The following is a 25,015-nucleotide window of genomic DNA, read 5'->3' as shown; positions in this document are numbered from 1 at the left end:
ATACATTTCTTTACAAAATACTTTTGACAGATGCCATATAATATCATCTTACCTGAAGAGTCCACCAAGCCGACGGAAATACTCCGTTAAACTCGTTTTGCCAAACCAAAACAATGCAATATAATCTCCAAATCAACGTAAATACACAAATAGTCCTATATATTGTGATCACCCAACAACACTGGCACTATAACTTAAACTCAATAGTCTTCTTTCGGCAACATAAAACAGAGGAGTAACCCCTACAGAATATTTAATCCACAGTTAGATTTTTTTTGGTTAGTCTCTCTGGGATCTGTTGCTATCTGTGTACCATTTACTCCCCTTCTTTGGAAAATGGCGGCTACGGAACGTCGTCCTACGGGGCTCACGGGGCAGTGGACAAGGGCGGGGAGCTCAGGACGCATGCGTACAGAGAAACCCGTGAAGGAGTTCACTAGCTTTGGCAGTTCGTTTTTGGCTGTGGTGTGAGCGGGTTGAAGAAAATGTCAACCAGGGTTAACGTAAACTGGTGCTTCTTTTTGGTTAAAGGTGAAAATCAGCATGTTAGTTGTAGCGTAAATCGCGAATATTTCAAAGCTTTTTAAGAAAAAAAGTCAGATAATGTGAAGTATGATTTTGCAGCTAAGATTATATAAAATGGCGCACGTTTTAGCCCGAAAAGACGGACATTGTTTCGCTGCTTGAGGTGTTTCTGTGAGTGACGTCCCTTTTGGCTAACCATTGGTCGTGAAGTGGTTCCCTGCCCGCGCAGATTGGTTATTAATGACGCTATCTTGCTGCAGGCAGGTGGAGCTTAGCGCACGAAATCAGTTCGATTTAGGAAGTTGTTAATTTGGACGCCATTATAGGGAGCGGGCTATACTACACTCTGTAAGGAGCGTCTGCATGGTGAATTTAATTCGCGGCTTTGTAGAAAAGAGATTATCTTTAACGTTGTCATATCTTCAAATTACCCTTGCCGCCGAGAGCAGTGTGGAATTGAACTTTTTTTAGAAACACTTTTTTTTTAAAAGATGCGTCAAAACAAGATGGCGGCAGAGGCTGGGTTGTCTTGTTTGTCGCAAGTTGATCGTTCTCGAATTACAAGTCACGTGGTCAGGGTACATTCCTCTGCATCATAAAGTTGTGGAGGTGGAGAGAGTAATTCAGAGCCCATCAGCAGTTGCATGGTATTTGTACTGCTGGGGTGTTTATTCAGAGACTTGTTTTGAACTCGATGTATTTCTGGAAGATATTGCAAAATGTTGGGTTTTAAAAAAATGTTTTTGATCGTAGAGTAAGGAAGCTTATCTGTGGCCTTCCTATTTTATTCCTCCAATAGTGAACCCCTTTTTCTCCATCCCCCCACCTCCTCCGCCGAAAATGTTTTTAAAATACTACACAGTACTAAATTAGCCTTTGTGCTCAAGTCTAATTTTGTCTCTTGGAAATAGTAAAAAATTTGGATTTTTTTAAACGCCTAAAACTTCAATAAACATTTAGCTTTGATTTTTGTGTTTTCAGTCCAAACCATAATATACGGGACATACCGAACAGGTACATAATGGATTGCATTTCCTTGCAATGTATGCTTTTGCTAATAAATGTGCAATCTTTGTGCTTTCAGAACTGTAAGCTTTCCAAAAAAAAAGACTTTACATGTGTTGGTTGATAAACTTCAGAGAATGGCTGGACTAAATGGGTGTTTCCACTTGGTAGCTTTTAGGAAAGTCATTATGTATCTAGTCAGCTAAAAGTCACTTTTATTTGATTTTATTTTGTTTTCTGTGTTGCACTGTCGACTTATTTATCCTCTCTCTTGTATGTTCAGCATGTGTTAATAGAAACTAAATAGAAAAGATTGATCTTTGTGTTAAGCTTGTGTTAAAATCAAAGCTGTAGGATTCGAAGGGAACATTGTAGGAATGGTTAGTTGGAGTCAAAAAATAATGCTTTATCAGAAGAGTTAAATTAAACTGGAAAGAGTTACTTTCCTCAAGATTCGGTGCTTGGGGCCGTACTGTTTCCAGTTAGCAAATATCATGTGGAAGCAGAAATGGTTGGTCAAGTTTGCCAATTTTTTCCACAACTATGAAGATAATCTTAAATCATAAGATGGTGGCAAGTTTTCAGCAACCTTACATATCATAAGATGAATTGGCCAAACAATAGCAGAGAAATTTTAATGCTAGCAACTATGAAGTGCTGTGCAAGAGGAAATACATGGTGTTTCTGAAGGTGTTGACATTCATTAATCATTTGCATGGCTGAATAGATGGCAAAGTAAAAATTGATAGGATGACATGTATAAGGAGTTTTAGTTTAACTGAGTGGGCAAAATGTTGTACATGAACTATGTGAGATATTCTGACCCAGTTCCTTTAGCAGGAAGAATAGACAAGTATATTTTAAAATTGCAATAATGTAAAATACATCTGGGTGTCTCAGTTTAATCTGTGTGCAGATACAGTAAATAATTAGCATGATAAATGGTTTGTTTGTGTTTATTGCAAGAGTAATTTAAGAGTAAGAATATTTGGCTCAGGATGTAGAGGGCACTGGTGGGACCACAGCTAGAGTACACTGTAGTTTTGGTTGCCTATTTGTGAGGAAGGACATGAATGTGTTGGAACCAGTTCAGAGACAGTTCACTTGACTGATCCCTGAGATGAATGATTTGATTTATTGTTGTGAAATGTACCCAAGTACAGTGAAAAGTTCTGTTTTGCCTATAGTTCAGGTAGATCAGAATGTACAGGGGCATACAGATCACAGGGTGATAGAATAGGAAAAAGCATACAAACAGATGCACCATAGAAAGCATTCTACCTAGATGCATCTCCGTTTGGTACAGCAACTGCTCTGCCCAAGACCATAAGAAACTATAAAAACATAGCCTATATGATCACACAAGTCAATGTTTTCACACAGAAGGTGGTTCGTATGTCAATTGAACTGCCAGAAGAAGTCGTGGGTCCAGATACAGTTTTAACTTTTACAAGGCACATGAATAGGAAATGTTTAGAGGAATATGTGTCAAATGCAAGCATGGTGGGCTAGTTTAGTTTTGGTCAGCATGGACGAGTTAGGGGTCTGTTTCTGTGCTCAATGACTCCTATGTGAGCTACATTTTACTTAAGAAAAATGTCTTTAAATCCACTTTGGAATACTGTGTGCAATTCTGGTCTCCTTCCTATTGATAGGATGTTGTGAAACTTGAAAGGGTTCAGAAAAGATTTACAAGGATATTGCCAGGGTTGGAGGATTTGAGCTATAGGGTGAGGCTGAATAGGTTGGGGCTATTTTCCTTGAAGGGTCGGAGGTTGAGGGGTGACCTTCTAGAGGTTTATAAAATCATGAGGGGCATGGGTAGGATAAATAGACAGTCTTTTCCCTGTGCTGGGGGAAGTCCAGAACTAAGGAGCAACTTTTTCACGCAAAGGGTGGTACATGTATGAAATGAGCTGCCAGAGAAAGTGGTGGAGGCTAGTACAGTTGCAACATTTAAGTCATCTGGATGGGTATATGAATAGGAAGGGTTTAGAGGGATATGGGCCGGATGCTGGGACTAGATTAGGTTGGGATATCTGGTTGACATGGGCGAGTTGGACCGAAAAGTCTGTTTCTGTGCTGTATATCTCTGACAAGTCAACCTCCCATCTGTTAAGTCCATCTGCACTATTTGTTGCAATGGAAAGGCAGGCAACTACATCGAAGACTATTCCCACCCCAGTTACAATCAGGCAGAAAGTGCGAATCTTAAACACACATTAATGCATTAAAGAACAGGTTCTTCACTGCTGTTATTAGGCCACTGAATGGACCTCTCAAATTTCAAGTCTAATGTTGATTGTGCACTTGTGCACCCACTGTGCAACCATAACCTGGGATTTTGAGGAAAGTTCAGGCCTGTATCTATTACAGTTTATAAGAACAAGATGTAAATTTTATTGAAACATATAAAATGCTGAGGGTATTTGACAGGATGGATGTTGAGTTTCTTTTTGTTAAAGATACAGGCTAGGAATAGGGAACAAAATGTTGAAAAGAAGGTATCTCCCTTTGAGACTAAAACTTTTTTGAAGGTTTCTGGAATTCTATTCCCAGAGAGTAATGGTCACTGATTAATTGAATACTGGCCTAGAAAGAATGTTTTGTGGTGACTTGTATAGAATAGTTCAAGATTTGAAAGCTATGCAAAATACATCTGTAATATCACTTGAGTTAGATCACAAGCTCATGTTTGAGATAGATATCTTTGGAACAGATATAGGAAGTTCTTCGCAATAGCGTCATGGAGACAATTCAGTTAGGAAATTGGTAGGGAGGGTGTGTCATCAAGACCTCTTGAGGGACCAGTCAAATAGGTTGAATGACCTTCTCTGTGATTAAGCTTTTGATCATTATCATGTCTCCGCAGGGTCTGTCTGCTTTGTATTTTGGAAATAGAAGGATATTTGAACACAAGCTGTGTTTGTACAAATATTGCAACCGTGTTGCTTTTTAAACTATAGTCTAGTCTTGGAACATTCACTCTAGTACAGTGTTTATTCATGAAGTTGGTGCTCATCAAGACTACAAGTTTCTTATAACTATAGTTCAAGTGTAAAAGCCTATCCTTTTGGGGTTATTCCATGCATATTTAACATCAGAAGTATAAAATTGGGTTTTGTTCAAAAGCAACAAAGTACAGATTATGTTAACTAGTTTCCTCGGTGTACGTAATGCTTGAAGGCATGTTATTCCTCATGCAGTAACTCAACATATCCCCTTCAATAGCAGTTTCCAAACCAGCAACTTGTACCACCTAGAAGGTGAAGCCAGTATTTTCATGAGAACAACCTCACCTACAAATTCCCCTCCAAACCACATGCAATCCTGAGTTGAAATGATGTAATTGTTCCTTTACTGTCACTGGATCAAAAGACAGTTATGGAACTTCATTCCAGCAGCATTGTGGGTGTCTCTACACCAATGATCGCACTTATTCAAGACGACAGCTCACTATTGCTATCATACAAATTTGGGATGGATAATAAACACTTGCCTAACAAGTGATGCCCATATCCTATGGGTTATTTTGTTTTAAAAGTCACTAGATTTAGTAACACTTGTTAGATTTTATGCTGGCTGCCTGCAGTCACTTTATATTTGGGGAAAATCCAGGTTGCTGCATTACACTGAAGTATGAGATCAATTACACGAGGCAAAACCATTAAAAACTTTTATAATTTTAGACTTTTTATCAGACTTAGTCCATAGCCTACATAGCCTTTTGTCACTAAAAAATTAATGTGGTGAGGTCATGCACCACAATCTATTCTGATTTTTGCTTTTTAGTCTTTGTGACCCTTCAGTGTCCTTAACTTTTATTATTAGTATTGAATATAATAACAAGGAAGTTCTGTCAAAACATGTGAAGAACAATAGTTAGGTCTCAACTATTGAGTCCAATTTTCGGTGCTGCACATTTGGAAACATCTAAAGAGACTTGAGAATGCAGAAAAGATTCACAAGAATGAATCTGGGAATGGTCACCTTAAGTTGGGTAGATAGTTTAAAGAAGTTGGGACTTGCAAAATCACTTGAAAGCAGATTTGAAAGTAATTCAGAACATTGGTGGCTAGGGAAAATTTACTTGGTCGAAAGATTAAGTACAGGAAGACAGATTTAAGATAATTGGAAAAGAAAAGGATAAACCTTTCACATAGAGTGGTCAAGGTACGGAATGCACTGTTTGTGTGATGTTGAAAAATTCATTTGAAGGAACTCTGTAACCTGGAAAGACTATGTGCAGGGCTGAGGGGAAAGGGAGTTCATTTAGTAAATTGTTCCTATGGAGAGCCATTGTAGACATTGAACTAAATGACTTCTTATATTGTAGCAATTCTCAGGGTCATTGTTTTTGATACTGTTTCATACCATTAGGCCAGAGACTTAGTCAGTGATACAGCATGGAAACATTCCCTTCAGTCCATGCAGATTCATCATCCAAACTAAACTAGTCCCACCTGCCTGCACTTGGCCCGTATCTCTCCAAACGTTTCTTATTCATGTATTGAGCTAAATGTCTTTTAAATGTTGTAACTGTTTCCACTTCCTTTGAAGTTCATTCTGCACATGAACCACTGTTTTAAAAAAAAATTGCCCTCTTGTCTCTCACCTTTTAAAAATAAGTCCTCTTAGTCTTGAAATCCCCCCACTTTAGGGGAAAGACATCTATACCCCTCATGGTTTTATAACCCTCTATAATGTCACCACTCAACTCCTATGATCCACTTAAAAAATCAGAGCCTATCCAGCCTCTCCTTATAATTCACACCCTCCATTCCTGGCGACCTGATGTTCTCATTTGAACCCTCTCCAGATTAATAATATCCTTCCTATAAAGACGACCAGAACTGAACACTACACCTGAAGAAGCTTCACCAACATCTTGTGCAGCCTCAGCATAACGTCCCAACTCGTACGCAATGGTCTGAACAATGAAGGCAAGAGTGCTAAATGCCGTCTTAGCCTGTCTACATGTGACGCAAAGAATTATGTACCTGAACCCTGAGGTATACGTGTTAGACAACACCACCCCCAGGGCCCTACTTCTAATTATATAAGCCCTGCCCTTGTTTGTTTTACCAAAATGCAATACCTTGCATTTATCTAAATTAAGCTCCATCTGCCACTGTTCAGCCCATTGACCCAGTTGATCAAAATCTTTGTTCTCTTAGATAACCACCTTCACTGTCCATTATAAGTGGTTTTTGTGTCATTCATAAACATACTAACTATGTCATCTATATTCTTTTCTAAATCACTTATAAAATGATAAAGCTGAAAATGTGTTGCTGGAAAAGCGCAGCAGGTCAGGCAGCATCCAGGGAACAGGAGAATCGACGTTTCGGGCATAAGCCCTTCAGGGCTTCCTGAAGAAGGGCTTATGCCCGAAACGTCGATTCTCCTGTTCCCTGGATGCTGCCTGACCTGCTGCGCTTTTCCAGCAACACATTTTCAGCTCTGATCTCCAGCATCTGCAGACCTCACTTTCTCCTATAAAATGATAAACAAAAGTGGATCCAGTACCAATCCCTATGAAGCACTGCTGCTCAGAGGTGTCTATTCCAAAAGACAACCCTCTGTCTCCTACCTTTTAAGTCAGTTTTATAAGCATTTAGCAGGGTCGAGCTGAATTTCATGTGAACTAATTTTATTCATTAGTCTGCCATCTGGAACCTTTCAAAGGCTTTACTCAAGTCCAAGTAAGCAATGTCTATCACTCTATCCTCGTCCATCTTCTTGGTTACTTCTGTCAAAAAACTCAATCAAGTTCGTGAGACATGATTTCCCTCACACGAAACCATGTTGACTATCCCGAATCATTCCTTGCCTCTCCAAATGCATATAAGTCCTATCTTTCAGAATCACTTCAAGCAAGCAGCATGTATCTGGAAAGACAGCTAGGATCGAGTGAATCCCTAGTATAAAGGCAGTAGACTCAAGATGGAAATCAGGATGGCAAAAAGGGGACATGAGATAGCTTTGGCCATAGGGTTAAGGAGAATCCAAAGGGATTCTATAAATATGTTAAGGACAAAAGAGTAACTAGGGCAAGAATAGGGCCCATAAAAATCAGTAAGCCTGCCAATGTGTGGCACTGACTTGAGTTTTTTAAATAAGATGGGAGAGATACTAAACAAGTGTTTACTGTGAGGAAGGATATGAAAGATAGAGAACTTAGGGAAATAAATAACGATAGCTTAAAAAATGTCCATATTACAGATGAGGTGCTGGTTATCTTACGGTGCCTAAAGGTGGGTAAATCCCTGGGACCATATCAGGTGTAACCTCGAACTTTGTGGGAAGCTCGGGAAGTAATTGCAGGGCCCTTTGTTGAGATACTTGTATCATTGATAGCAATGGATGAGATGCCAGAAGATTGGCTAAAGTGGTGCCATTATTTAAGAAAGGTGGTAAGGAAAAGCCAGGAAACTACAGACTTGTGAGCCTGATAGTAGTAGGTGAAAGTGAGGACTGCAGATGCTGGAGATTAGGCATCATAGAGAATATCAAGAATCATGCAGGGAGTTCTTCAAGAAGTAGGTCTTTCATTTGCAAACAAAAATCCGGGACACTGAGAAAGCAGATTCTCGAATACCCATGAACCTCGGGGTCCGTGGATTTTTATATTTTTTTATCATGTTAGCTTATCAGCATGTCCAACTATATTAATCAAAGTTCCTCACTCTAGCTACACAATAAGCCAGTGATGTTGGTTCCCATTATCTCTTTAATTGTACATTCTACTTCATGTTATTCTAATGTCATTGTTGTGGTTCTGTTCGCCGAGCTGGAAGTTTTTGTTGCAAATGTTTCGTCCCCTGGCTAGGCGACATCATCAGTGCTTGGGAGCCTCCTGCAAAGCGCTTCTTTGATGTTTCCTCCGGTGTTTATAGTGGTCTGTCCCTGCCGCTTCCGGTTGTTAGTTTCAGCTGTCCGCTGTAGTGGTTGGTATATTGGGGTCCAGGTCGATGTGTTTGTTGATGGAGTTTGTGGATGAATGCCATGCCTCCAGGAATTCCCTGGCTGTTCTCTGTCTGGCTTGCCCTATGTTAGTAGTGTTGTCCCAGTCGAATTCATGTTGCTTGTTGTCTGCGTGTGTGGCTACTAAAGATAGCTGGTCGTGTCGTTTCGTGGCTAGTTGATGTTCATGTATGCGGATTGTTAGCTGTCTTCCTGTTTGTCCTATATAGTGTTTAGTGCAGTCCTTGCATAGTATTTTGTACACTACATTCGTCTTGCTCATGTTGGGTATCAGGTCCTTCGTTCTGGTGAGTCGTTGTCTGAGCGTGGCTGTTGGTTTGTGTGCCGTTATGAGTCCTAGGGGTCACACAACAACGAGCTCGGAACTGACTGCCAGACTACTGCGACCCCTAGGACTCATAACGGCACACAAACCAACAGCCACGCTCAGACAACAACTCACCAGAACGAAGGACCCGATACCCAACATGAGCAAAACTAATGTAGTGTACAAAATACCATGCAAGGACTGCACTAAACACTATATAGGACAAACAGGAAAACTGCTAACAATCCGCATACATGAACATCAACTAGCCACGAAACGACACGACCAGCTATCCTTAGCCACACACGCAGACAACAAGCAACATGAATTCGACTGGAACAACACTACTATCATAGGGCAAGCCAGACAGAGAAGAGCCAGGGAATTCCGAGAGGCATGGCATTCATCCACAAACTCCATTAACAAACACATCGATCTGGACCCAATATACCAACCACTACAGCGGACAGCTGAAACTGACAACCGGAAGTGGCAGGGACAGACCACTATAAACACCGGAGGAAACATCAAAGAAGCGCTTCACAGGAGGCTCCCAAGCACTGATGTCACCTAGCCAGGGGACGAAACGTTTGCAACAAAAACTTCCAGCTCGGCGAACAGAACCACAACAACGAGCACCCGAGCTACAAATCTTTGCACAAACTTTGAATTCTAATGTCATGGTTAGATATTTATTGCTAACTCTGGTACAGTGATCTTTCCATTCCAGTCTAACCTGTCATGATAGATATTTAGCTATTCCATCTATTACAGTAGTTTCCTGTCTCAAGCTGACTCTACTAACTATTAATTAGATATTTTAATGTCGTGTCCCAAATATTTATTGTCCCAGTCCTGTCATAATAACACTTAACAGAGAAACTTGCTTTATTACGTGTTATCTCGTCTCACCATAGTGACCTTTCAGCTTTAACCTTGCTCTGCTAATTGGTGTAAGAACATTCCACTATGATTATCCCATCTTGCCTTCCACAGACCACAGATTGTCAGTGGTCTTCATGCTTTAACTCTTCCCATGCTTTCATGTCCTTTATTTTCCATGCTGCCCGAAACGTCGATTTTCCTGCTCCTCGGATGCTACCTGACATGCTGTGCTTTTCCAGCACCACTCTAATTCTAATATCAGTAGTAGGCAAGTTGTTGGAGGGGATTATGAGGGATTGGACTTTGTGTATTTGAAATGGCAAGGACTGATTGGGGATTAGCAACATGACTTTGTTCATAGGAAATCATGTCTCACTGACTTGAGTTTTTTAAATAAGTAAAGAGGATTGATGAAGGCAGAGTAGTGGACATTGTCTATATGGACTTTATCAATGTGTTTGACAGAGTTCCGCATAGTGGACTGGTTAACAAGATTGGATCATGTGAAATACAGGAAGAACTAGCTATTTGGCTGTAAAATTGGTTTGAAGGTAGGTGACAGAGGGTAGTGGTGGAGGGTTGCTTTTCAGACTGGAGGCCTGTGACCAGTGGTGTGCTGCAAGGTTAGATGCTGGGTCCACTGCTTTTTGTCATTTATATGACTGACTTGGATTTGAATATAGGAGGCATGGTTTGTAAGTCTGCTGCTGATACCAAAATTGGTGGTATGGTGGACAGTGAAAAACATTACTTCTGAGTACAATGGGACCTTGCTCTGATAGGCTGAGGAGTGACATATGGAGTTTAATTTAGATTAATGTGAGATGTTACATTTTGCTAGGTCAAATCAGGTCTTGGACACTTAATGGTAAGGTCTTTGGGGATGTCACTGAAGAAAGAGACCTTGAGTGCAAGTTCATAGTTTCTTGAAAGTGGAGTTGCGGATTGATAGGAAAGAAGGCATTTGGTATATTTGCTGTTATTGGTCATTGCATTGAGGAGAAAAGTGTGGTGCTGGAAAAGCGCAGCAGGCCAGGCAGCATCTGAGGAGCAGGAGAATCGACGTTTTGGGCATAAGCCCTCCTTCAGGAATGAGGCTGGTGTGCCAAGCAGGCTGAGACAAAAGGTGGGGGGGGGGTGGATTTGGGGGAGGGGCACTGGAATACGATAGGTGGAAGGAGGTGAGGGTGTGGGTGATAGGCCGGAGAGGGGGTGGGGGCGGAGAGGTCAGGAAGAAGATTACAGGTCAAATGGACGGTGCTGACTTTGGGAGTTGGGACTGAGGTCATTGAGTATAAGAGTTGAGATCATGTTGCGACTATACAGGGCATTGGTTAGGCCACATTTGGAATGCTGAATTCAGTTCTGCTCTCCCTGCTACAGGAAAGATGTTGTGAAATTTGAAACGGTTCAAAAACATTTAGAAGGATGTTGCTGGGATTGGAGGGTTTCGGCCATAGTGAAAGGCTGAATAAGCTGAGACTATTGTCCCTGGAACATCTGAAGTTGTGTGACGACCTTACAGAAGTTTATAAAATCATGGGCATGGATAGGGTAAATAGTCAAGGTGTTCTCCCTCGGGTAGGGGAGTCCAAAACTCGAGGGTATAAGTTTCAGATGAGAGGGAAAAAATTAAAAGGAATCTAAGGGGCAACATTTTCACGCAGAGGGTTGTACTTTGTATGGAATGAACTGCCAGAGGAAGTGGTGGATTTACAAGTGGTGATACAATTGCAACATTTAAAAGGCATCTGGATGAGTAAGTTAATAGGAAGGGATGTGGGCCAAATGCTGGCAAATGAGACTAGATTAATTTGATATCTAGTCAGCATGGATGAGTTGGGCTGAAGAATGTGTCTGTGCTGTACATCTGTATGACTCTGACTTACCCACCACTGAAGTTAGGCTCACAGTTCTACAGGTCCCAGGCTTCTCCTTACATCCCTTCTTAGACAAAGACACAATATTAGCCACTCTCCTGTTACCGTCCATGGTTATAGATGATAAAAATATTTCTACAAGAGGCCCTGCAATTTCCTCCCTAACTTCTCGCAACACCCTGGGATACACTGGATCAGATACCGAAGATTTATCCTACCTTTGTTTTCTAAGATGTCCAGCACTTCCTCTCTTGTAACGTGAACTGTTTTCAAAACATGAGTATTTATTTCCAAGTTCTCTAGCCTCCATTTTTTTTCTCCACAGTGAAAATTGACTCAAAATATTAATTTAATATCTCTCCCGTGTCCAGACGTTCAACATAAAGATGACCCCTTTGATCTTTAAGGGGCCCTACTCTTTGCATTTGTTCTCTTGCTCTTAATGTACAAGTAGAATCCCTTTGGGTTATCCTTCATTTTGGCTATCTCATATCTTCTGTTTGCTTCCTGATCTCCCTCTTAAGAATGTCCCTACACTCTCTATACTTTTCGTGATGTTTGAACCTAGTTGTCTACATCTAATATAAGATTATTTTTCATTTTTGACTCTAATGTCAGTATCTTTATTTATCCATTGTTCTCTAATCCTTCCAGCCTTACCTTTCACTCCAATAGGGTGACTCTGAACTCTTCTTATCCCATTTTTGAAAGCCTACTACTTATCAGACATCCCTTTGTCTGCAAATTGTCTACTCATCAATTTTTGAAAGTTCTTGTCTCATACCATTGAAATTTGTCTTACTCCAATTTAGAGCTTTAACTTTTATGTAAAGCTTAACCTTTTCCATAACTATAAATGTTTTAATACAATAGAATTATCATCACTAGGCAGAGTATTGCTCTACTATCATGTGAGTCACTTGACCCATCCTGTTACCCAAGAGAAAGTCAAGTTTTGCTCCTTGTCTGGTAGGAACATTTGCATATTGTTGAAAATTCTTTGAAAACATTTATTCATAGAATCCCTACAGTAGGCCATTTGGCCCAACAAGTCTACACCGATCCTCTTCAGAGTATCCCACCCAGACCAATTCCCCATTCTGTTACTGTCCATTTCCCCTGATTAATGCACCTAACCTACACATCCCTGAACACGAGGCAATTTAGCATAGCCAGTTCACCTAAACTGCGCATCTTTGGACTGTGGGAAGAAACTGGAGCATCTGGAGGAAACCCACGCAGACACAGGGAGAATGTGCAAACTCCACACAGTGGCCTGAGGCTGGAATCGAACTGTGGTGAGACAGCAGTGCTAACCACTGAGCATTTAACATTATTCACCATCCAAGCTTTTAAAATTATGGTGGTCCTAGTTTGGACAATTAAAATCACATTATTACAGCCTTGTTTTTCTTGCGTATATCTGAGATTTTTCTACATATTTGTTCTTCACTTGTCTGACAATTGTGGGTGGTCTGTAGTACAATTCCATCAAGATGATCATGTTTTTATTTTAATTTCAACCAATATATTTTTACTGTAGAATTTTTCAGAAATTTCTCTAGTTACAGTAGTAATGTTTTCCTTAATCAAAAGCACCACACCCCTCTTCTGCCTCTTTTTTTTTCTATCCTTTCTATAGCAACTGAAACCCTGAACACGGAGCTGTCTGTCCTGTCCATCCTTCAACCAATTTTCTGTAATAACAATGATGTCCTAATCCTATGTTCACAAATATGCTTTGAGTTCATCAGCCTTACCTGTAAAACCCCTTGCTTTGAAAAATCCAGTTTAATTCTTCAAGAGTTACTTTGTTTTCTGATTCGCTGTTGTCTGTCATTTCTAATTATTCTTTTCAGAATCAAAACTATCCTCCTCTATCTTTTATTTATTCTGTTACTTAGGATTCTGTTAAGTTTTTTTTAAACCCTTGAAATTTTTGCACACTTGATGCAACTGCAACACCGCAACATGTGTGAACAAGCGACCAAATTTCTTAAACATAATCCAGTACAGGCTTTCTGGACGAACCTTTAACACACACTTTGCAGAGCTTACGGAATCCTGGCAAGCTATCTCTGAACAAAGGACACATTTTGAAATTTATTTCAGCTTGTATAAGCTAGGTGAACCCCTTTGCCCTCTCCCCACCCCTACCTGTAGCCAAAATGAGGTACTGAACAAAAGGAGAAACATCCCCTTGATACAGGTCGATGGCAATGCTTACAGATGCTTTGGCCATTTCCCCCACAGTCACATGCCACTCTCAGTCACGTGTTACCCCAAGTACAATGGTAGGATGAGATCATCCTTGGACATAATGCAAATGCTAATAACCTAATCCCGGGGGACCGTTATGCAGACTATTTCCTAACTGTGCTTTTCCAAGACAAAACCGGTGCGACTTACCTCTGGCCAGAATGCATTTCTGAATGGAAGAGATTGAATTGATAGATTACTCCCCTGCTATTGTCAAGTTAATGTCGAAGTGAAGTGTAAATTATAATGGATAGTCATCAGCATTCTTTCACTGCTTTGGAGGGGCAGGGTTTAAGGGCGGAGGAGCGGGCAGTGGAGAGCATCGTCAACCACGTCTGAGGGGAAATTGCGGTCTTTGAAGAAGGAGGCCATCTGGGTTGTTCGGTATTGGAATTGGTCATCCTGGGAGCAGATGCGGCGGAGGCCAAGGAATTGGGAATATGGGATGGCATTTTTACAGGGGGCAGGGTGGGAGGAGTTGTAATCTAGGTAGCTGTGGGAGTTGGTCGGTTTATAATAAATGTCCGTGTTGAGTCGGTCGCCCGAGACTCTGATGGCCTCCTTCTTCAAAGACTGCAATTTCCCCTCAGACGTGGTTGACGATGCTCTCCACCGCATCTCCTCCACTTCCCGCTCCTCCGCCCTTGAACCCTGCCCCTCCAATCGCCATCAGGACAGAACCCCACTGGTCCTTACCTACCACCCCACCAACCTCCAGATACATCGGATCATCTTTTGTCATTCCCGCCACCTCCAACATCATTTACTGCATCCGTTGCACCTGATGTGGCCTCCTATACATTGGGGAGACAGGCCGCCTACTTGCCGTACGTTTCAGAGAACACCTCTGTGACACCCACACCAACCAACCCAACTGCCCCGTAGCTGAACACTAACTCCCCCGCCCACTCCGCCAAGGCCATGCAGGACCTTGGCCGCCTCCATCACCAGACCATGGCAACACAACGCCTGGAGGAAGAGCGCCTCATCTTCCACCTCGGAACCCTCCAACCACAAGGGATGAATGCAGATTTTTCCAGCTTCCTCATTTCCCCTCCCCTCACTTTATCTCTATCTCAATCCCAACCCTCGGACTCAGCACCGCCTTCTTGATCTGCAGTCTTCTCCCCGACTCTCTCCCCTCACCCCCTCTGGCCTATCATCCTCACCTTAACCTCCTTCCACCTATCGTATTCCCAATGCCCCTCCTCCAAGTCCCTCCTCCCTACCTTTTATCTTAGCCTGCTTGGCACACCCTCCTCATTCCTGAAGAAGGGCTTATGCCCGAAACGTCGATTCTCCTGCTCCTTGGATGCTGCCTGACCTGTGCTTTTCCAGCAACACATTTTTAAGCTCTGATCTCCAGCATCTGCAGTCCTCACTTTCTACAGGCCCTTAGCCATCCATCAGGTGGGAAAAACAGATCCAGCTGAGTCAAGTGTCTATTGGCAACATAGTCACTATCATAAAGAAGAGGTACCAGTGGGAGAGGTCATAAGGTAACCTTGCATGCTTTGTTTTCTAAGTTGTGATTCAAATTCAATAAGACATAAGATCTGACTAGTTAGAGTTGACAGTGTGACAATCATGGTCTGGAAGAACAGCAAGTAAATTTAAGCTTCATCAATATTACCTTTTCCAGAGTTTGCATTTCATAATCAGTGATGGCTACTCAAAATCATCATAAAGTCCCAAAATGCAATTAAATTCAAAACATTCAATCCATAGCATGTAGATGCACATTCGAACTAGACCACAAAGAGTTAATTTTCTACTGGCTTCAGCAATCTCAGTGCGAAAATGGTGTGTGTCTCTCTCTCTTGCTGTAACAGAAAAAAATGTTTGTCCCTCTGTGACTGCCTAGCTTACAAGGGTATTAAGAATTCATTATAATGGATAGGACTGACCATTAATTACAAGGCTTTTGACATGCTTACAAGATGATAGAGTTTCCGAGATCAGAATCAAACATTGTCATGAATTTCACAAGTGAACAGTCATGAAAGTTATCACTGTGTCCTGTTTACACAGATTGGTTGGTGTGAAGACAAGTGTTTTTAATTGCCTTTGAGCATCCTGCTACCACTTGGTAAGACCAGATGTTTTTATCTTCTGTACATCCAGGGTTCCCTCTTTTGAGGCCTGACGCCTCCCTGTCTATTTATTTTCTACTCTGCAGCAAATGTGTTCTATAATTCAGCATTCCATTTAGTCCAAATGTTTTAGGAACGTTTTAAGGCGTTTAAGACTTTCTCAAGAAAGTCTGAGCTTACATAAGACTCTGGCAGCAAGTTATTGATACACAACGTGCAATGACTATAGCAACAAAAATTACTAGTCCATACAGTAAATAGAATTTCTAGGATCCACCCATGTGGGAAACGTTCACCAGTAAAGTTCTTAAATCCAGTCCTTAGTGACCACTCCATTCCCTCCAAGTCGAGTGGAAACGAGCCAGTTATCCAAAATCTCCTTTAAAGTCCGACCTGAAAACAAAATTCAGTTTCCCCTTCTGCATCACTCCACAGAGAAATCTGATTTCTTGGATGAGGGCAGTTAAATACTTAACAAAACTGACGAGACTTTCATCCTTTCGGAGATGCTTCACGTGGAGGATACGAGCACATCTGAGCGTACAGTGCAGCAGCTGCAGCAAAGGTGAATGCAACATTCTTTGCTTCTGCTCCTGCTCTTCTGTTAAATGTAACCAAGTCAACTGGCTGCTGTGGTGTTGTGATCAGGAAGTATGTTTAAGATGTATATCTTTACACTGCATTGTGTTTGACATAGGTCTACCAACAGCTTTCAGCAAAGAGCATGCAATTTAACTTTAAATATATTTGCAATTTGAAGCTGCTGGATTTACTTGCATAAAATTCAAGTAGGTTAGAATGGCTGTTTAATTATTTTGAGATAAAAATGTTGTGATTAAGTTTAGTAAATCAATTAAATTCAGTATCTAGCTGGTGGTTTGATTTTAAATTACATTTTACTGACTAGTATCCAGTATGCTTAGTGGGAGAATTTTGATTTCGTAAGAAGAAAATTAAAAAGAATTATGTTCTGTACATAAGTGTCATGACAGCTAACTTAACCAGCCAGTCCTAGATGTATTTATTTTCTTCATATGAAAATGAAGTGCACATCACACTGCACACATGATGTTTGCCTGTATTCAAACAATGTGGAGTTCTTTTGCTTGCATAAAATTAATATTGCGTCTTGATAGTAAAATATTATTACTGCCAGTTTTAGTAACTGTTTTTGAACGTTTGATAAAAGTTTAATCACAATGAAGTCATAAGCGGATTTGTTTGTAAATACTGTGTTTCACCAATCCGTTCCTGTGAATTGGGAATTATTTTACTTTCTGCTTTCTCATCTCCAGTTTGAAGTAAATGACATGAAAGTTAACTCAAGGCCTGTCTATAAGGATTCCCAATCCTGTGCCATTTTGTGGGAGTTATGTAGGAATTGTCTTCAGCTGCAAAACCTGAGCTCTGCGTTTTGGAACTCGAGCAATGGCTGAAGTTGCTGTGGTGTTTCCAAGATTGAGAACTATGGTGGCATGTTTTTAACACAGTTGTCACACTGCAGATTAAGACCAGATATTTGGATGCTAATGAGGGGAAAGTTCATATGAGAAATGTAGCTTGCCAAGTGCAGCACAAGTGAGTCAGTGAGCATAGGTTTTGTTTGGAGGGAGCAGAGAGAGAAGAGGGGAAGGGCAAGAGTGGTGGGTGATTTCATATTTAGGGTATATTATGTTTTTGTGACTATAGATGTGACTCCAGGATGTTTGTTGCCTTCTAGTTCAAAGATGTGCGAGCACTGCAGGACATACTTTTCAGTGAAACTAATAAGCCAGAGATTGTGGCCCACGTTGATAAAGCAATGAGTCCCTGAGGTAAACTTTAGACAGCTTGGCATTTGGCAAGTGACTGAAAAGCAGGGTGTTTAAGCCAGTGTGCTCAGGGTTGTTGGGGACTGGGGTGGGGGGGGGTACAAGAAGAGACAGGGTTCACTGCTGCATTGGGAACTGGTGTGGGGGGGAGAGAGACAGGGTTCACTGTGTTGCTTTGGGGACAGGGGTGGGCAAAGAGACAGGGTTCACTGTGCTGATTTGGGTGGCACAGTGGTTAGCACTGTTGCCTCACAGCACCAGAGACCTGGGTTCAATTCCCGCCTCGGGCAACTGTCTATGTGGAGTTTGCACATTCTCTCCATATCTGCTTGGGTTTCCTCCTGGTGCTCCGGATTCTTCCCTCAGTCCAAAGATGTGCAGGTTAGGTGAATTGGCCATTCTAAATTGCCTGTAGTGTTAGGTGAAGAGGCAATGTAGGGGAATGGGTCTGGGTGGGTTTATCTTCAGAGAGTCGGTGTGGACTTGTTGGGCCAAAGGGCCTGTTTGCACACTGTAAGTAATCTAATTTAATCTAATCCTGATATTACCTAGTAAGTGTAGAAATAGGAAGATCAAGCAAATGAATACATGGCTGGAAATATAATGCAGGAGGGAGGGTTTTCGTATTCTAGGGCATTGGGTTTGCTTCTAGGGCAGATGAGACCTGTAAAGGGATGATGACTCGGAGTAACGTTCTTGTAGTACGTTTTCTGGTGCTGTTGAGAATTCTGTCTGAATGCATTCAGCATTTGCAACATGTGAATTCATGATAACCAAAGATACTGTGAAATTATATTTGCCTTTATGGAAACATATCTGCAGGGTGACCAAGATTGGGAACTCAATGTTAAGGGATATTTGACATTTAGGAGTGATATGGAAAGGAGGTGGGATGTTGGGTGTGATACATTTGAATTTTCAAAAAGCTTTTGATAAAGACCCCTTAGGAGTTTAGTGAACAAAATTAAAGCACATGGGATTGAGGATTCGTTAACAAGCAAAAGGAGAGAAGGAAAATGGGTCATTCTCCAGTTGTCAGGCTGTGACCAGTAGTGTAAGTACCACAATGATCATTGCTTGGGTTTGAGCAGTTTTTATACAGTTTGGATCTGTGGGCCAATTGTAATAGTTCCCTGTTTGCAGACATAAAAATTTGGTGGGATTGAGAGTTGGGAGCCTTCAAGTTAGGTTCTATTCCTGAGGTTTTTCAAGTGAGATGCAATTTGCACACCAACTTCTGCAAACAGTTAAAGTTTATTACCGCCTGTACAAGCGAGGTAACCCCCTTTGACACTCTTGGCAGGCGTGCGAAGTTGAGTCCAAAGAGGCCCCGAACAAAGGAAAGACATCCACTTCAGACAGGTCAGTTGGTAATGCTCACAGGTATTCCAGCCACTCCCCTGGCCCCCTGCCACCACCACCACCACCACGTATTACCCCAGGTATAATGGTAGGATGAGGACATCCTCAGAGATAATGTAAATGCCCTAATCCTGGGGAATTGTTATGCAAACGTTTTACTGACTCCATGATTTCCTTAAGACGATGTAGGTATGATATGTGCTAGCTTCACGGGATGATCTCACAAATTACTTTGGTTGGCTGGCAGATGGCTATGAAAGCATTTCTGAACGGAAGGGACTGAAGGAGAGTTTAATTTGATAATAGCAGTAGAACAGGAGTAAATGGCTGCCCAAATGAAGTGTAGATTACGATGGACAGTCATCTAAATTCCTGCATGTTATCTGTGAGACAATGTCACCCTCCATACACTTCCAGAATCTTGTGAAAGTCAGTACAGTTTAACCTTTTAATGTTACATTAATATCCAGAGAGATAGTACAAGTTCATCTTTTAACATTACACAAGGAGATTTAGATAAGCTGAGTAAGTGAGCAAGAACACAGCAGATGGAATATAATGTGGATAAGTGTGAGGTTACTCATTTTGTTAGGAGAGATAACTGTAGAAATTTTTTTTTAAATGGTGAAAAATAGAAACTATTGATGTCCAAAGAGACCGAGTGTACTTGTTCATATGTCACTAAAGAGTGGTGAGCCTCTGGTGTTCATTACTACAGAAAATTGTTGAGGCCAAAACATGTGTTTTCAAGGAAGAGATAGACATATCTTTTGACCCCTTCAGCCACAAGAGCTATATGAAGGTAAAACAGGCTTAGGGTATTGAGCTCAGTGACCATCCGAGCTCGATTATGTGGAGTAGTGGAGCAGTCTCATGGAGTAAAATTGCCTACTTTTATCTTTTTCTATGAAAGTTGACATACTGGTACAGCAAGCAGTTCATGTGGCAAATGATATGTTAACCTTTATCGTAAAAGGATTTGATTATAAAAGCAGTCTTGCTTCAAATGCTTTAAATGCTGGTGAGGCTGTACCTGCAGTATTGTGTGCAATTCTTATCCTAAGGAAAGTTGGACTACTGTCAAGGGAGTGTAGTAGCAATTCACCTAGCTAATTCTGGGCATGGTGGGACAGAACTGAGGTGAGATTGAGGGGACTGGGCCTAAATTCTTTTGAAATTTAAAAGAATAGAAGGTGATCTGATAGAAATGTACAATGTTCTTCATAGGATAAACAGAGTATATGCAGGAATGATGTTTCATCCAGGAAGGTAAGTCACATTAAAAACCAAGCTATTTAGGATTGAGATAAGACGAAAGAACTTCTCTACTCAGAGGATAGTGAATCTTTGTAATTCTGTGCCCCAGAAGATTGTGTAAGTTCAGATAGTATGTTCAAAACAGATTGATTGATAGATTTCTAGTTATTAAGGGTTGTGGGAGTAGTGTGGGAATATGAGCCTTTAGACAGATGATCAGCTATGATTGAAAATGGCATCAGACTTCTGATATTTAAATCATTATAATCCCTTCTGTGCAAAAATCAAATTTCCGATCTCAGAACCAGAAATCTAGCAAAATTGTTTTCTGTTGTATGCCAACAGGAATAGCTTGGGGTTTATGCAACACTTTTTACCATCATGAAACAACACCATGATGTTTTACAGGTGCATTATAAAACAAAATTGACAGGGCCACAGATCTTGGGAATGGTGACCAAGGTTTGAGAAGCAAGTTAAAATGGGAAGGATGGCTTGATGCAGGGAATTCCAGAGCAAAAAATTTCTGCAGCAGTGGAGGGGCAATAGAAAATGGGGGCTGAAATGACTGGAAGGATTCTGGGTAATCCAACATGGAGGATGGGAAACATTTCTGGCTGTAACAGCTGCTCCTTTATTGTGGTATTTTTAGGTGTTGGAGGTGATTTCCTCGAATTCCAGGAGCAGCAATTACTGTTTTATATGCGGTTGCATTGTTTTGGAACTTTGGAAAAATAAAAGTCAAAACAGCAGTAGTTTTAAAAGGGAGAAGAAAAGAGCAAGGAAACACACGGTGAGGTCAGTGCAGGAGAGAGAGAGAGAAACTGACACAACAGTGAACCTGCACAGTTACTGCCTTTGTTGTTTGAATTCATGTATTGCTGGACATCGGAGTGCATCTGGGAAAATTAACGAACAGTGAAATTCACAACTGATCTTGGAGGAACTGTTTTGGCTAAGTTCACAGCACAGAAGCAGATAAGTATTGTTTTTAAGTGTGACCTACAGAAAGTCTGCAGTAGTGAGTAGAGTGGGTTCTTTCTTGATTATATGTTTTTTGAGATATGGCTCTTGATTAAACTTAAAATATAAGCCATAACTATTCATTTAACCTGGGGCAGTGTTTTGTCGAGGAATATGACGGTGTTATTTTCTGGGTCTGTAGATTGTGAAGGAGCAAAAATGGCCTTTAGTAGAGTGATATGCACTTCTTGTCAGATGTGCGAGTTTAAAGAGCGTTTAAGGTTCACTGCGGAATATATGTGCCATAAATGCTGTTGATTGCAAATCTTATCAGATCGAATGGATCGGTTGGAGAAACATTTAGAAGCCATGAGGAATTTGCAACAGCAACAGTATGTGATGGATGGCAGTTATAGGAAGGGGGGAAAGTCTCAGATACAGTTGCATAGATGGGTTAACTCCAGGAAAGGTAAGAGAGATAGGCAGCTAGTGCAGGAGCCTTCTGTGGCTATACCCATTTCAAACAAGTATGCTGTTTTGGAAAATGTAGGGGGTGATGGATTCTCAGGGGAACGTGGCACAAACAGCCAAGTTTCTGGTATTGAGACTGGCTCTAATGCAATGAGGGGTACGTCGGGTTCCAAGAGATCAACTGTGCTCTTAGACACTCTAGTCTGAGGCACAGACCAATTTTTCTGTGGTCAGTGACAAACCAGAATGGTGTGTTGCTTCCCAGGTGCCAGGATCAAGGATGTCTCTGAGAGGATGTAGAATGTTCTCAAGGAGGAGAGGGACCAGCAACAGGTCATTGGTCCACATTGGAACCAACGACATTGGAAGGGAAAAAATTGACACCCTGAAGAGAGATTACAAAGTTAGGCAGGAATTTAAAAAGGAGGTCCTTGAGTAGCAATATCTGGATTTCTCCCGGTGCTACGAGCTAGTGAGGGCAGGAACAGAAGGATAGAGCAGATGAATGCATGGCTGAGGAGCTGGTGTATGGGAGAAGGATTCACATTTTTGGATCATTGGAATCTCTTTTGGGGTAGAAGTGACCTGTATAAGAAGGACAGATTGCGCCTAAATTGGAAGGGGACTAATATACTGGCAGGGAGATTTGCTCGAGCTGCTTGGAAGGGTTTAAACTATTAGGGTTGGGGGGCGGGGGAGGATTGGGAGGGAGATAGTGAGGAGAGAGATCAATCTGTGACTGGTACAGCTGAGAATAGAAGCGAGTCAAACAGTCCGGGCAGGCAGGGACAAGATAGGACTAATAAATTAAACTGCATTTATTTCGATGCAAGGGGCCTAACAGGGAAGGCAGATGAACTCAGGGCATGGTTAGGAACATGAGACTGGGATATCATAGCAATTTCAGAAACATGGCTGAAGGATAGGCAGGACAGGCAGCTTAATGTTCCAAGATATAAATGCTATGGGAAGGACAGAAAGGGAGGCAAAAAATGAGGGGGGAGTAGCATTTTTGATAAGGGATAGCATTACAGCTGTGCTGAGGGAGGATATTCCTGGAAATACATCCAGGGAATTTATTTGGGTGGAACTGAGAAATAAGAAAGGGATGATCACCTTATTGGGATTGTATTATAGACTGAAAAATTGGTTGCTGGAAAAGCGCAGCAGGTCAGGCAGCATCCAACGAGCAGGAGAATTGACATTTCGGGCATAAGCCCTTCAGGAATGAGGAAAGAGTTTCCTCATTCCTGAAGGGCTTATGCCTGAAACGTCGATTCTCCTGCTCCTTGGATGCTGCCTGACCTGCAGCGCTTTTCCAGCAACACATTTTTCAGCTCTGATCTCCAGCATCTGCTGTCCTCACTTCCTCCTAATTGTATTATAGACCCCATAATAGTCAGAGGGAAATTGAAAAAAAACTTGTAAGGAGATCTCAGCTATCTGTAAGATTAATAGGGTGGTTATGGTAGGGAATTTTAACTTTCCAAACAATGACTGGGACTGCCATAGTGTTAAGGGTTTCGATGGAGAGGAATTTGTGTGTATAAGATGATTTTCAGATTCAGTATGTGGATGTACCTACCAGAGAAGGTGTAAAACCTGACCTCCTCTTGGACAATAATGCAGGGCAGGTGACTGAGGGGTCAGTGAGGGAGCACTTTGGGGCCAGCGACCATAATTCTATTAGATTTAAAATAGTGATGGAAAAGGATAGACCAGATCTAAAAGTTCAATTTCTAAATTGGAGAAAGGCCAATTTTGATGGTTTTAGGTAAGAACTTTGGAAAGCTGTTTGGGGGCAGATGTTCGCAGGTAAAAGGACAGCTGGAAAATGTGGAGCCTTCAGGAATGAGATGACGAGAATCCAGAGCAAGTATATTCCTGTCAGGGTGAAAGGAAAGGCTGGTAGGTAAAGGGAATGCTGGATGACTAATGAAATTGAGGGTTTGGTAAAGAAAAAGAAGGAAGCATATGTAAGGTATGGACAGGATAGATCGAGTGAATCCTTTGAGTATAAAGGCAGTAGGATTGTACTTAAGAGGAAAATCAGGAGGGCAAAAGGGGGACATAGCTTTGACGAATAGAATTAAGGAGAATCCAAGGGTTTTTACAAATACGTTAAGGACATAAGGCTAACTAGGGAGAGAATAGGACCCCTCAAAGATCAGCAAGGTGGCCTTTGTGTGGAGCCGCAGAAAATGGGGGAGAAACTAAATGTGTGTTTTGCGTCAGAGTTTACTGTGGAAAAGGATATGGAAGTTATAGAAAGTACCAAAATAGATGGTGACACCTTGCAAAATGTCATATTACAGAGAAGGAAGTGCTGGATGTCTTGAAATGCATAAAGGTGGATAAATCCCCCAGGACCTGGTCAGGTGTACCCTAGGACTCTGTGGGAAGCTAGAGAAGTGATTGCTGGGCCTCTTGCTGAGATATTTATATCATCGATAGTCACAGGTGAGGTGCCGGAAGACTGGAAGTTGGCCAACGTGGTGCCACTGTTTAAGAAGGGTGGTAAGGACAAGCCAGGGAACTATAGACCAGTGAACCTGACAGTGGTGGGCAAGTTGTTGGAGGGAATCTTGAGAGACAGGATGCATGTGTATTTGGAAAGGCAAGGACTGATTAGGGACAGTCAGCATAGTCTTGAGTGGGAAATCACGTCTCACAAACTTGATTGAGTTTTTTGAAGAAGTAACAAAAAAGATTGATGAGGGCAGAGCAGTAGATGTTATCTATATGGACTTCAGTAAAGACTTCGACAAGGTTCCCCATGGGAGGATGGTTAGCAAGGTTAGATCTCTCGGAGTAAAGGGATAACTTGCCATTTGGATACAGAACTGGCTCAAAGGTAGAAGACAGAGGGTGGTGGTGGAGGGCTGTTTTTCAGACTGGAGGCCTGTGACCAGTGGAGTGCCACAAGGATTGGTGCTGGGTCCTCTAATTTTTGTCATTTACATAAATGATTTGGATGCAAACATAAGAGGTATAGTAAGTTTGCAGATGACACCAAAATTGGAGGTGTAGTGGACAGCGAAGGTTACCTCAACTTACAACGGGATCTTAATCAGATGGGCTGAGAAGTGGCAGATGGAGTTTAATTTGAATAAATGCGAGGTGCTGCATTTTGGGAAAGCAAATCTTAGCAGGACTTATACACTTAATGGTAAGGTCCTAGGGAGTGCTGCTGAACAAAGAGACCTTTGA

General features: G+C 41.5%; 1 protein-coding gene and 1 long non-coding RNA gene across 7 annotated transcripts in view; one reads left to right on the top strand and one right to left on the bottom strand.

Annotated features, from left to right (window-relative positions):
- kmt2e (lysine (K)-specific methyltransferase 2E) overlaps nt 1-317 on the bottom strand; it is a 128,233-nt gene extending 127,916 nt beyond the window's left edge. For all 6 annotated transcript variants that reach the window (XM_043713859.1, XM_043713861.1, XM_043713856.1 and 3 more), the window contains exon 1: nt 53-317. The gene's annotated coding sequence lies outside the window, so the exon portion shown is untranslated. The remainder of the gene's footprint in view (nt 1-52) is intronic.
- Nucleotides 318-424: 107 nt separating this feature from the next.
- Nucleotides 425-25,015, top strand: part of LOC122561754 — a 29,790-nt gene continuing 5,199 nt past the window's right edge. Inside the window, exon 1 of the long non-coding RNA XR_006315101.1 lies at nt 425-531. This is a non-coding gene — a long non-coding RNA (uncharacterized LOC122561754). The remainder of the gene's footprint in view (nt 532-25,015) is intronic.

This window comes from Chiloscyllium plagiosum, chromosome 23 (genome assembly GCF_004010195.1).
Source record: "Chiloscyllium plagiosum isolate BGI_BamShark_2017 chromosome 23, ASM401019v2, whole genome shotgun sequence".
Classification (NCBI taxonomy): domain Eukaryota; kingdom Metazoa; phylum Chordata; class Chondrichthyes; order Orectolobiformes; family Hemiscylliidae; genus Chiloscyllium; species Chiloscyllium plagiosum.
Note: the sequence above shows the minus strand (reverse complement) of the source record. Positions and strands in the feature narration are given on the sequence as shown.